This window comes from Lepidochelys kempii, chromosome 3 (genome assembly GCF_965140285.1).
Source record: "Lepidochelys kempii isolate rLepKem1 chromosome 3, rLepKem1.hap1, whole genome shotgun sequence".
Lineage (NCBI taxonomy): Eukaryota > Metazoa > Chordata > Testudines > Cheloniidae > Lepidochelys > Lepidochelys kempii.
In genome coordinates this window covers 172,105,799-172,116,482 of record NC_136382.1, presented here as the reverse complement: position 1 = coordinate 172,116,482, position 10,684 = coordinate 172,105,799, and the positions used below count along the sequence as shown (strand labels likewise).

The 10,684-nt window shown below is 47.0% G+C and overlaps 1 protein-coding gene and 1 non-coding gene across 2 annotated transcripts in view; one reads left to right on the top strand and one right to left on the bottom strand.

Moving 5' to 3' along the window:
- Positions 1 to 870: 870 nt before the first annotated feature.
- Positions 871 to 964, bottom strand: TRNAI-UAU (transfer RNA isoleucine (anticodon UAU)). Its single transcript has 2 exons — positions 927 to 964; positions 871 to 906 (listed from the first exon to the last, which is right to left on the bottom strand). It is a non-coding gene; the product is annotated as a tRNA-Ile (tRNA).
- A 637-nt stretch (positions 965 to 1,601) lies between these two features.
- The window catches only part of HAAO (3-hydroxyanthranilate 3,4-dioxygenase), a 68,579-nt gene continuing 59,496 nt past the window's right edge, over positions 1,602 to 10,684 (top strand). Inside the window, exon 1 of the mRNA XM_073335297.2 lies at positions 1,602 to 1,850. The gene's annotated coding sequence lies outside the window, so the exon portion shown is untranslated. The remainder of the gene's footprint in view (positions 1,851 to 10,684) is intronic.

The window sequence follows — 10,684 nt, the reverse complement described above, 5'->3', positions numbered from 1 at the left end:
GCTACTCTTGCTTGCAGACACTGTCACCCCCCAGCTTCCATTGGCCGCAGTTCCAAGGGCCACAGCACAAAGCCAGGACAGGCAGGGACTAGCCTGCCTTAGATGCGCAGCACCGCCAACCGGACTTAACCGCCTGGTTGGCCATGCTGACCAGAGCCCCTAGAGTCCCTTTTCAACCGGGCGTTCTGGTCAAAAACCGGATGCCTGGCAACCCTAATAGTCCAGACTTTAAAAGCCAATTATTGTATTGTGAGGCTACACAATATACATCTAATTCAAATGAGGAAAAAGACAATTTATCAGTTTGCAGCCTCAGAGAACTAGTTTGCATGAACTCACCTTTATACTATAAATGAAACAATAATCTGTATTTTACATATATCATAATATATACATTAAATCACATGAATTTTTAAAAAATGCTTTACCACAAAGATCATGTATGCATCTGTTCCCAAGAAAATGTATGAATTACATCATTTCAAAAACTAATTTGGATGTATCAATAAAGGCAGAAGCATACATGAAATATACACAGACACATACAAAAATCACCTGCACGTATGTATATGTGTACACATACATATAATACATAGAAAAGTTTGTGTATTTCTACAGATACACACATAAAATTGTGTATATATAAATATATTCAGAGAGAGAAACACTTTTATCATGCCCTGTGTTTATTATATAATGCAGTGTATAGATTAGTGCTATTATGCAGTGTTACACACACATAAAATGGCTGCACAATTTAGCCGTCGCCAAGCTCAGCAGTTATTCCTAGTGCAAGCAGTAGTCGAAAGCTGCAAACACTCTTTAACACCAAACACGAAAAACGTGCGGTGCGTGTCCCAAAAGAATATGTGCTCCAGGTGAGGCTCGAACTCACAACCTCGGCATTGCTCTGCTCTGTACTGCTGTATAAGTACCGCGCGCTAACCGATTGCGCCACTGGAGCCCTGACACCATGTCTTTCCGAACGGTTTATCAATGGTGCACCCGGGGGTGGGGAGTGGTGCCTTTCACCAGTCCTATGCTCCAAACTACCGCGCGGACACTGCTGGGTGGATGGGGGGGCGGGAGGAGGCGGCGCGGTGCAGAGGCGGGCCCGGCCCTGGGCTAGCGGGGAGCGCAGCAGGGCCTGGCCGGAGAGCCAAGCAATGGGCTCAGGGCAGCACGGTGTCGGCTCCCCGCGGTGCCTGGCTGCGGGGCGCTGCAAGGGGGGGCTCTGCAGCGTGGTGTAAGGCGGCGCGGGGGGGGGGGGTGCAGCGCGGGGCTCGGCTGCGGGGCGGAGCGGTGCCAGGCTGCGGGGGGCTCGAGCAGCAAGGTGCCCGGCTGCCCCCTTTAGTCGCGGGGTGTCGGGCCCCTGGCAGCTCTGCACCGCGCTGTAGGGCCCCCGTGCCGCGCGGGGCCTAGCCGGGCGCAGAGCAGCGGGCCCGCTCTGACATAGTTCCGGCTCCACGGGGGAAGGAGCCGGGACCTAGGTCCCGCCAGCGGCCCCGCTCCCCTGGGCAGCTCGCTGTGCTCTGCAGCGCCCCCGTTCCTGGTCCCCGGCGCGGGGCCGCCGGCAGCCTGCGGTTCCCAGGGGAAGGGCGGGCGCTCCGCCCCTTCAGTTCCGCTGATGGCTGCTCTGGCACACCAGCCTTTGGGTGACTTTCTTTCCCCGAGAGGAAATCTTCTGAAATCACCCACATCTCCCTCCCAGCAGCAGCCGCCGCCCCTTAGGGCGGGGAGCTAAATACTTCCCGGGCCCGGTCAGAGAGAATCAGTTTTTATACTTTGGGGGGTTCCCCCCACCCCCTTCTTCACCTAAAACAACTTTGCAAACGTGTGTCCTGGTGCAGGTAGGCACTGTGGGGTTGGCATGACTGCTGAGGAGCATTCCTGGACTGTGTCCTTTCCATAGCCTTGCTGTTTGCTTGGATGGTTGGTTGTGGATTTTTTTGCAGGGGGGGATATATTAGTGGGGGGGTGTTGGTTGGTTTTTTAACTTTATTTTCTCTTTGCAGTCTTATAACGTATAAGGGACTAAGCACCTGCTACTGCTCCCATTGACTAGAATAGAGAAGAATTGGGCTCTGAACAAAGAATTTCTTTGCTACATATGCAAATAAAATATTTCATTGCTGGCTTAAGGTTTATTGGCCCAACATTTGGGCAGCATTGAAGTGGCTTATGTATTTGACATTATTCTCCTTAAGCCTGAATTCAGTTTTTCTTACCAAAACAAATGATGAAACAGACTAAATTAACCACACAGTCCAGAGCAACCTTATTTAAAAAACAAAACAAACCTCACAACCAAAGATAGTGGTTCTCTCCATAATCACTTCCTGCTTCACTCTGCCTATTACAGTCCTGAAAGCATGCATTATACTGAGAATGAGAAGAATCTTGTAGTCTGAGGCACTCCTAGAGCAAGTTCACGTTTTTAGTGAATTCAGTGCTAATGAGATACACAGGTACAGCAGCAGGGCAAGTCTGTCCATATCTCACAGGTTCATCTACACCAAGGATTTGAGGAAATTCTCCCATTATTGCTCTGTCACTGGTATGAAGTAGCCTTTGATATTTTTATCACTGTCTCATGTCATCTAAACCTCCTCAGAGACTCTGACTTGTCTACACTAGCACATCCACCATTGTTAGAATTGCCGAAGCTACATTGCCACTAGGTGTAAGAATGTATGTGTGTAGACAAAGTCATAGAGGGTGAGAAAGTAATCCAATCTTCTTGTTAATTGGATTCCTGGCTTCTCTGCAAAAGTAGTAATTTATGAAAAAGTCACTGTTACCAGGTGAACCTCGCAACTCCCCAAAGGCAGCTTTAATTTATGCTTCTCTTGTTTGTGGGGTGAGGAAAGACAGAGGAAGAGAAGGATACGACTAACTAGTTCATAATGCCCATTTACACGCCTTGCCATTTCATGTTCCTTTTCTGTCCCCCATAAACCTTTGTGTGATCAGAAATAAGGACATACTTCACCTTTTTGGAAAAAATAAAACATTTTAAAATAACTTCCAAGACAGATCCTCAGAAGTTGCTGGAGTTATATAAAATAAGAAGATATTTAAAAGCCTAATACTGCTCACATTCACGTCAATGACAAACTTCCCATTGTTGTTTGCAGTATTGCTGTAGCCATGTTGGTCCCAGAATAGGAGAGGGAGAAGATGGGTGAATATCTGTTATTGGACCCAGTTGGTGAAAGAGCCAAACTTTTGAGCTACACAGAGCTCTTCTTGACTACAGTGGGAGCTGGAGTAGGCTCTTAAATTACACCCCCAGAATACATGTCAATAGTTTAAAGCCCATAGGGCTAAATTCTATCCACTGTTACACCTACGCTACTCCAGCGCCTTTAGTCTTTGAGAAAGCAGGTGATACACGAAAGGAACAACCAACAAAAACACAAAATACCCCAAGCAGGGTTTTTACTCCAAAAGGGCCAGAAACACTGTGAAGTCCATTAGGTACTTCACTGCTGCTAATGATTTTATGGGGAAGGCACTCAAATATGTGGCAGTGATGGGTGGCAGAATAAAATGGTAAGATAAATAACTGTATTTCCTTCTGAGCATCTCCTCTTGGCTGAGACTAAGGACAGGTCTACACTAGGGATGCAAGAGTTTAACTGGTTAATCTATAAGCTTGATGCTTATCGGTTTCCGTTAACAGTTAAACCCCACACAGGGTCCTGGCTGCCACGCCGTGCCCAGGGTCACAGCTGCTGCCCTGCTTGCTCAGGGTCCCTCTGGCTGCCAGCCCCCATGCCTGACTCCTGGCATCCCTGTGCACCCAGCATCCCAGCCGCTGCCCAGTGCTGGGGCTCTGCTGCTGCCCAGCATCCCGGGCCCATGTCTGGGGCCCCTCCAGGCTGTTGGCCCCGCGCCCAGGGTCTGTCCCAACAGCCGGGACCTCGGGTGCACCTAGATGCTGGGCGGCTGCAGAGCCCCGGACGCAGCAGCAACAGCGGGGATCCCCAGGTGCAGGGGCAGCAGCAGAGCCCCACATAAAACGTGGGGGTGCTGCAGACCCCCCCCGCACCACTGGTTCCCCGGATAAACGTTTAACTGTGTAACCGATAGAATTTTAATCGGTTACACGGTTACTGATTTTACACATTTACATCCCTAGGCTACCCTTAAAAGGCTACAGCTGTGCAGTGAAGACGCCACTACACTGACAGGAGAGCTTCTCCCGTTGGCTGTTAATCCCACTTTGTGAAAGGCGATACCTATGTCGACCCTGAATATAGCGCTGTTTATATCGGGGATTAGATTGGCATAATTGTGTTACTCAGAGGTGTGAATTTTTCAGACCCCTGAGCAATGTAGCTATACCGATGCAAGTTGGTAGTGTAGACCTGGCCTAAGGTGTATTGATCACAACTTTGCCAAAAAGCTCTGTATCCTATTCCCACCCACCACCAGTGAGAGGTCAGTTGCAGCAATTTCTTGTTTTCGCTGTTGCCAATAGAGTACACCTGAATTCCCTTTAAGCTGTGCAGGTGTGCAGCAGGCTATCAAGGGCCATGCAAGTGGAGAGAGGCACCCCTCCGCTGGCCCAGCCCAGTCCTGCCGAAGCTGCCATCGCCGGGGAGAGGTGCCTCTCACCCAGCCCCGAGCTGTTGTGGCAGGAGAGAGCTGGGGAGAGTCCTCTCTCCCCGCCACAGCCCCAGAGCAGCCTGCACCCCAAACTCCTCATCCCCGGCCCCACCCCAGAGCCTGCACCCCAGCCAGAGCCCTCACCTCCCACACACACCAATCCTCTGCCCTAGCCCTGAGCCCCTTCCCGCACCCCAATCCCGGCATCCTCGGCCTCACCCCAGAACCCACACCCCCAGCCAGAGTCCTCAACACCCCCCCCCGCACCCCAACCCTCTACTCCAGCCCTGAGCCCCCTCCCACTCTCTGAACCCCTTGGCCCCACCTCTGCCACACATCACCTTCATATCGGGGCACATAACAGAATTCATTCTGCACATGAATGTAAAAAATTAGAGGGAACACTGGAGTACTCAGTTTGAATATATTTTTAGTAATGCTCATGACATTATTGACAGCAAAACAGCTGTATTGTGCACAAATTAGAAGCACCTTGCCTACATGAAAACAAGTCTCAAAAGGCCCCGGCTCGCTAATGAATTGGAAGTTGCAGAGGAGGCAACTGCTTGGAGAAAGTCGTATGTCACCAGCAGGAGAGTGAATTTGTGTGGGGGGGTGGAGGGTGAGAAAACCTGGATTTGTGCTGGAAATGGCCCACCTGTTGATCACTTTAGATAAGCTATTACCAGCAGGACAGTGGGGTGGGAGGAGGTATTGTTTCATGATTTCTGTGTGTATATAAAGTCTGCTGCAGTTTCCACGGTAAACATCTGATGAAGTGAGCTGTAGCTCACGAAAGCTCATGCTCAAATAAATTGGTTAGTCTCTAAGGTGCCACAAGTCCTCCTTTTCTTTTTGCGAATACAGACTAACACGGCTGTTCCTCTGAAACCTGTCGTATGAAACTGTCACTCTGAGTCAGTATATCAAAACAGTTGGAGATCTGCTCTTTTATTTTATTTTAAATTGACGTTTGCCACTTGCTAAGGTGTAAATACTTCATTGGTTCCCAGGCAAATGGAGCTCTGCCTGCTTGTTGTTCCTTAGTGGTAGCAATAGTGGCTGGTGTGACATGTCAAAACTCTTCATTTCTTCCCCCCATCAACAGCGGTAATGAGGAAGGCACTTTCTAATGCTATAACTGGCAAAGCCAATAGAACTGTCTCAGCTCTAACAGAGCAGTAAGCTGGCGATGTTTAATGGTTGATGAAAAAAGTGAACTACCCTTATTTGTCTCTTCCTATAACAGGAATGGAGCATCACTAACATGCAAATATCTGCTGGTGCCAATTAAACTTAGCCTATGTCTGTCATATAAAGATAATGAAACTGACATTTTCATGGCTGCTGAGCAACTGACCTCTGAATAATTCCACATGCCTCACTATGATGTTAGCAGTCTTCTGTAACAAGAAATGTGTGTGCAGAAGGTTGTGTGTTGCTCTTTTTAAATACCCATGTTTCCAAACAAGTAAATAAAGCAACCTGTCAGCATATATTGTTTCTATTTCTCCCCGTTTGGCTAATTATTGTATGTAACTTCATTTACAAAGTTATTAACCATTTTCACATCAGTGCCCTTATGCAGCCACTGTTGAGTTTTACAGAACGAGAAGCCAAAAATGGAAGCTATTATAGCAAGCGGTTAATTTAATCGTTTTTTGTAGGTACAATACTCTGAACACCTTATGCTGAAGACTCTTTGTACTCCTGATAAAGTGAGGACATGATGAGTTACATCAAAACATAAAAACAGGACCTTTTGGTGCTTGTCACTATTATATAGCAGCCATAAAATCATTATTCTATATGCCCGACTTCTAGGTGCACAAATAGGACTGGATGGTTTCCGTGCCTCCCACATGCATATATCATAGACAGTGGTAAAGTGACTGCTTTTATATTTCAAAATTTAGAGAAAAAAAGCCCACATCATTAAATTAGTAATATTTATACTATAAAGATAGTAATCTTCATTTGCCGATTATAAGTGGCCAGTATTTCCATTCCTCTTTGTAGAACAGTAGATTGAGCAGAAAATTTTCCTGACAAATTTAAATTCTCTTAAAGATGAGCATTCCTTTTCTAAGTGGCCACTGCTGACTAACTAATTTCCACTAAAAGTGGTTTTGGAAAACTAGAGCCTTCTTGTATCATTCTTTTGGGACTGGGGAATATTTGCCTGAACTGCAGGAAACTAATTGTTGGAAATTCCCTAATGCATTCTTAGCCTCTTTAATTATTATTGTGCAGCTGGAAAAAAGGAGTTCCATGCATTCAGTGTAATCTCTGTTTCAATTGCTCTTTATTTGAAGGCTGATAGGCTACAGTGGGGCTGTCTAGACTAGAATTTTTGATTCTGTTTTAACCCATGTTAACTGATTCAAAATTAAACTGAGTTAGTTAATGTACAGGAATTCCTCACTTAATGTTGTAGTTATGTTCCTGAAAAATGTGACTTTAAGCGAAATGATGTTAAGCGAATCCAATTTCCCCATAAGAATTAATGTAAATGGGGGGGTTAGGTTCCAGGGAAATTTTTTTCTCCAGACAAAAGACTATATATATATATATACACACACACACAGAATATAAATTTTAAACAAAAAATTTAATACTGGTACACAGCAATGATGATTGTGAAGCTTGGTTGAGGTGGTGAAGTCAGAGGGTGGGACATTTCCCAGGGAATGCCTTACTGCTAAATGATGAACTAACTCTCAAGGGTTAACTTGTTGTTAATGTAGCCTCACACTCTACAAGGCAGAAGGAATGAAGAGAGGGGAGACAGCATGGCAGACAGAGACACACACCCTGTGTGTGTGTGTGTGTGTGAGAGAGAGAGAGAGAGAGAGAGAGAGAGAGAGAGAGAGGTGCATTTCCCCTTTAAGTATGCTGATCCCTGTCTTAAGTACACTGCCTTGTTAATTAGATCAGCAAGCTGAGACCCCCCCCCCCTCAGTTGCTGCCTCCGGGACTGTCGTGTGTCCCTCCTGCTCTATGGAAGATGGGGTAAGCGGGGTGCAGGAGCAGGGGGGAGGGAGACACTCTGACATTAGTTCCCCTCTTCTCCCCTGCTTCCCCTCTGTTCCCCCCCCTCCCCACACACACACACAGCAAGCAGGAGGCTCTGGAGCAGAGGGCAGGAGCAGCACATGGCAGTGAGGAGAGGGACAGCTGAACTGCCAGCAATTGATAGCCTGCTGGGCAACTGCTGCACAGGGAACTTAGGGGAGCAGGGAGCTGCTAGGGGGGCTGCCAGTCCACCCTAGTTCCAAGCCCCCACCAACTATCTCCACCGGGCTGCTCTTCCTGCAAGCAGTGGACAAAGCAGGCAGCTGCCAAACGATGTTAGAAGGGAGCATTGCACAACTTTAAACGAGCATGTTCCCCAATTGATCAGCAACGTAACAACGAAACAATGTTAACCGGGACGACTTTAAGTGAGGAGTTCCTGTAATTGTAAATGCTAGTCCAAACACTCCACAAATGTTTGTTGGTGTGTTACTTCAGGCTGAATGAAATATTTGTTGGTTGCCATGACATCAACATGTATGCAGGGGTATAACAAACGTTTGTACCAGGATACTAAGACTGTTGGCTTACCCTAGGCTGAGTCCTAGGCCATGTCTACAATAGGAGTGCTTTGCTGGTATATCTATACCACTGTACTATACTAATAAAGCATTCCTAGTGCAGATGCAGCTTATACTGGGCAAAACTGTGCTTTTGCCAGTATAGCTTATTTCAGCCCCCCCCCCCCCAACCCCCGAGCTACTCTTTCACCCTTACCACCTTCTCTCCCCTCCTCCCTCCCTCCACCCCCAAGAGAAACACGCAATACCAGCAAAAGCCCAATTTTGCCAGTATAACTGCATCTCCAGTAGGGGCTTTGCCAGTAGAGCTGTGCTGATTAGTGATTACACCTATTCACAATGTTGACATAGCATTGTGTCCTGGACCAAATGTTTGTGGAGCACCTAGGTGAGACTTCAGACTTGTGGTACTACTACTTATCAAGTTAGCTGGCAATCAATTAACTCAAACTAAAGCAGGCCCACAAACTTTAGTCTAGACATACCCATCAGGGAGTCCTGGCTTGGAGTTATGTTGGACACAGGAAAAATGACACTTCTTGTTAGGAAGGGTTAGGTACTGAGATGTTCCCAGTTCTTAACAGGTGTATAAAGCAGCAACTTAACTGTGCATTTCCTGGTTTTCCCTAAGTTTGTGATTTGTTTTGTCTTGTAGTGCTAACATTCATTTCAGGCATATGTGGGGAGACCTTAACTGAACTGTCACTGCCCTGCTCCAAGCAATTTGTCCTGAATTGGTACTCTCAGTAGTGTCCCGCCAGAGGCCGCAGCGTTACAGGGGTCGTCCGGGATTTCAACTGGGGAGTCTCTGAAGCTCAAGATGCGCTTCCTCAGCTAGGGGAAGTAGGTAACCCACACACCTTCTGGGTGTGGTGGTGTGTCCCATCTAGTGGCACCGAGACCACTTAGAGAGAGAGATAAAATGAGTCTGCTCTACAGCCTTAGCTAACAGGCAGTTGGCTTTTAGCTCATGCTGTAGAGGCTCATGCACTAAGCTCCAGAGGTCCATGGTTCGAGCCCGCCCACCAACGACTGGGATCTGTCAGCGTTACACAGGCAGCTGCCGCCCCAAGAGGGAGAGAGCTGCCATGCCACGCCTGGCCGTGAAGAGGTGCCAAGCAGTGAGTTGACACTCTTCAGCGCTTCCTGTGATAAACTGAGAACCTTGGACAATAGCGGGGTGGTAGGAAGTGTCACACCCTTGTGTTGCCCTCAGAGTGGCCTGGGTCAGAGCCCAGCGGGAGGCCCTCAGCTCCCCCACCATCTGCTTTAGAAAAACCATGTTCACTTTTCCTCAACATACTATGGTTAGTTAGTAGTACTGCAATTTCACATTTGCATTTCTTCAGAACTCTTGGGTGAATACCATGCTGTTTAATTTATCAATTTGTTGCAAAACCACCCTACTGGTCCTTACTGAATACAGTCAAGTCATGATCAGTGGCCCCAGAGCAACCACAAACATCCAGTCCTGTGATCAGTTCATCTTTACCCACCACAAGGAGGCCCACAATAGAGTCACCCCTAGTTGGGTACAAAACTTTGTGTTAGAAAAGTATCTATAATTTTTCAAAATCTCCACGGATGATTTATTCCTGGCTACGTGAGACCTCCCCCGTCTGTCTCCCAATCGGAAGTCCCCCGTACTAACCTAGTTTCTTCCCACAAGTCAGAGACAGGTGCAAAAGGAGAAACATTTCCTGCTCTCTGGTTTGGATTCAGTGAACTGTGCCAGCCCCCCACCGGTTCATCTGTTGGGCTATGTTAGCAGATTGATCCCTATCCAATCGAGGTTCTTGATTTTCTAATGTTTGATTGGGGGTTGGAAAATCCCACCATTGCGGAAGCTGGCAGAAGGTACTGTTGTGCAATAGCAGTCTTAAGTCCTTGTCATGAAGATTTTTGTAAGTGGACTAGTGTGATTAGAACAATGGTTACAGACAGCATAGCCAAAATCATAGATCTAGCCTATTTATTTTGAAAAGGTATGTGCTAATTGGAAGAGTTTTGGCTCTGTCACTTTAGAGACCTAGGTTCTGTTTCCAGCTATGTTGGAAGAGACCTTGTGCAACCTCTCTGTTTTCTTATGTGGAAGGAATGATAGTTGCCTACCCTAAAGGAGAGAGATGAGATTTTGGCCAACAATAAGGCTATAAAGTACACAAAAACATGGTCACAGAAGAGATTACTGTAAAAATCCTGTTCTGTTTCCTAGCCCAGTGCACCTTCCCTGAGTTAAAGTGTAGTTTGAATGGAAGATCTGTCTCTGTCTCATCGTACCACATGCCAGCAGGTTGCAGCAGAACATTGTACTGCAAGGTCTAATAAATGTTACTATTTCAAATGCTTGGCCTTCTTTTTCGGTCCCCTGCACGACACCTCTCTAGGGGCATTCCAGCGACAGACAGGTCATGTGAAAAATTAGTCAACATTTTTTTAAAAGCACGTGAAAGTTTTACCAGTTATACCAGTAT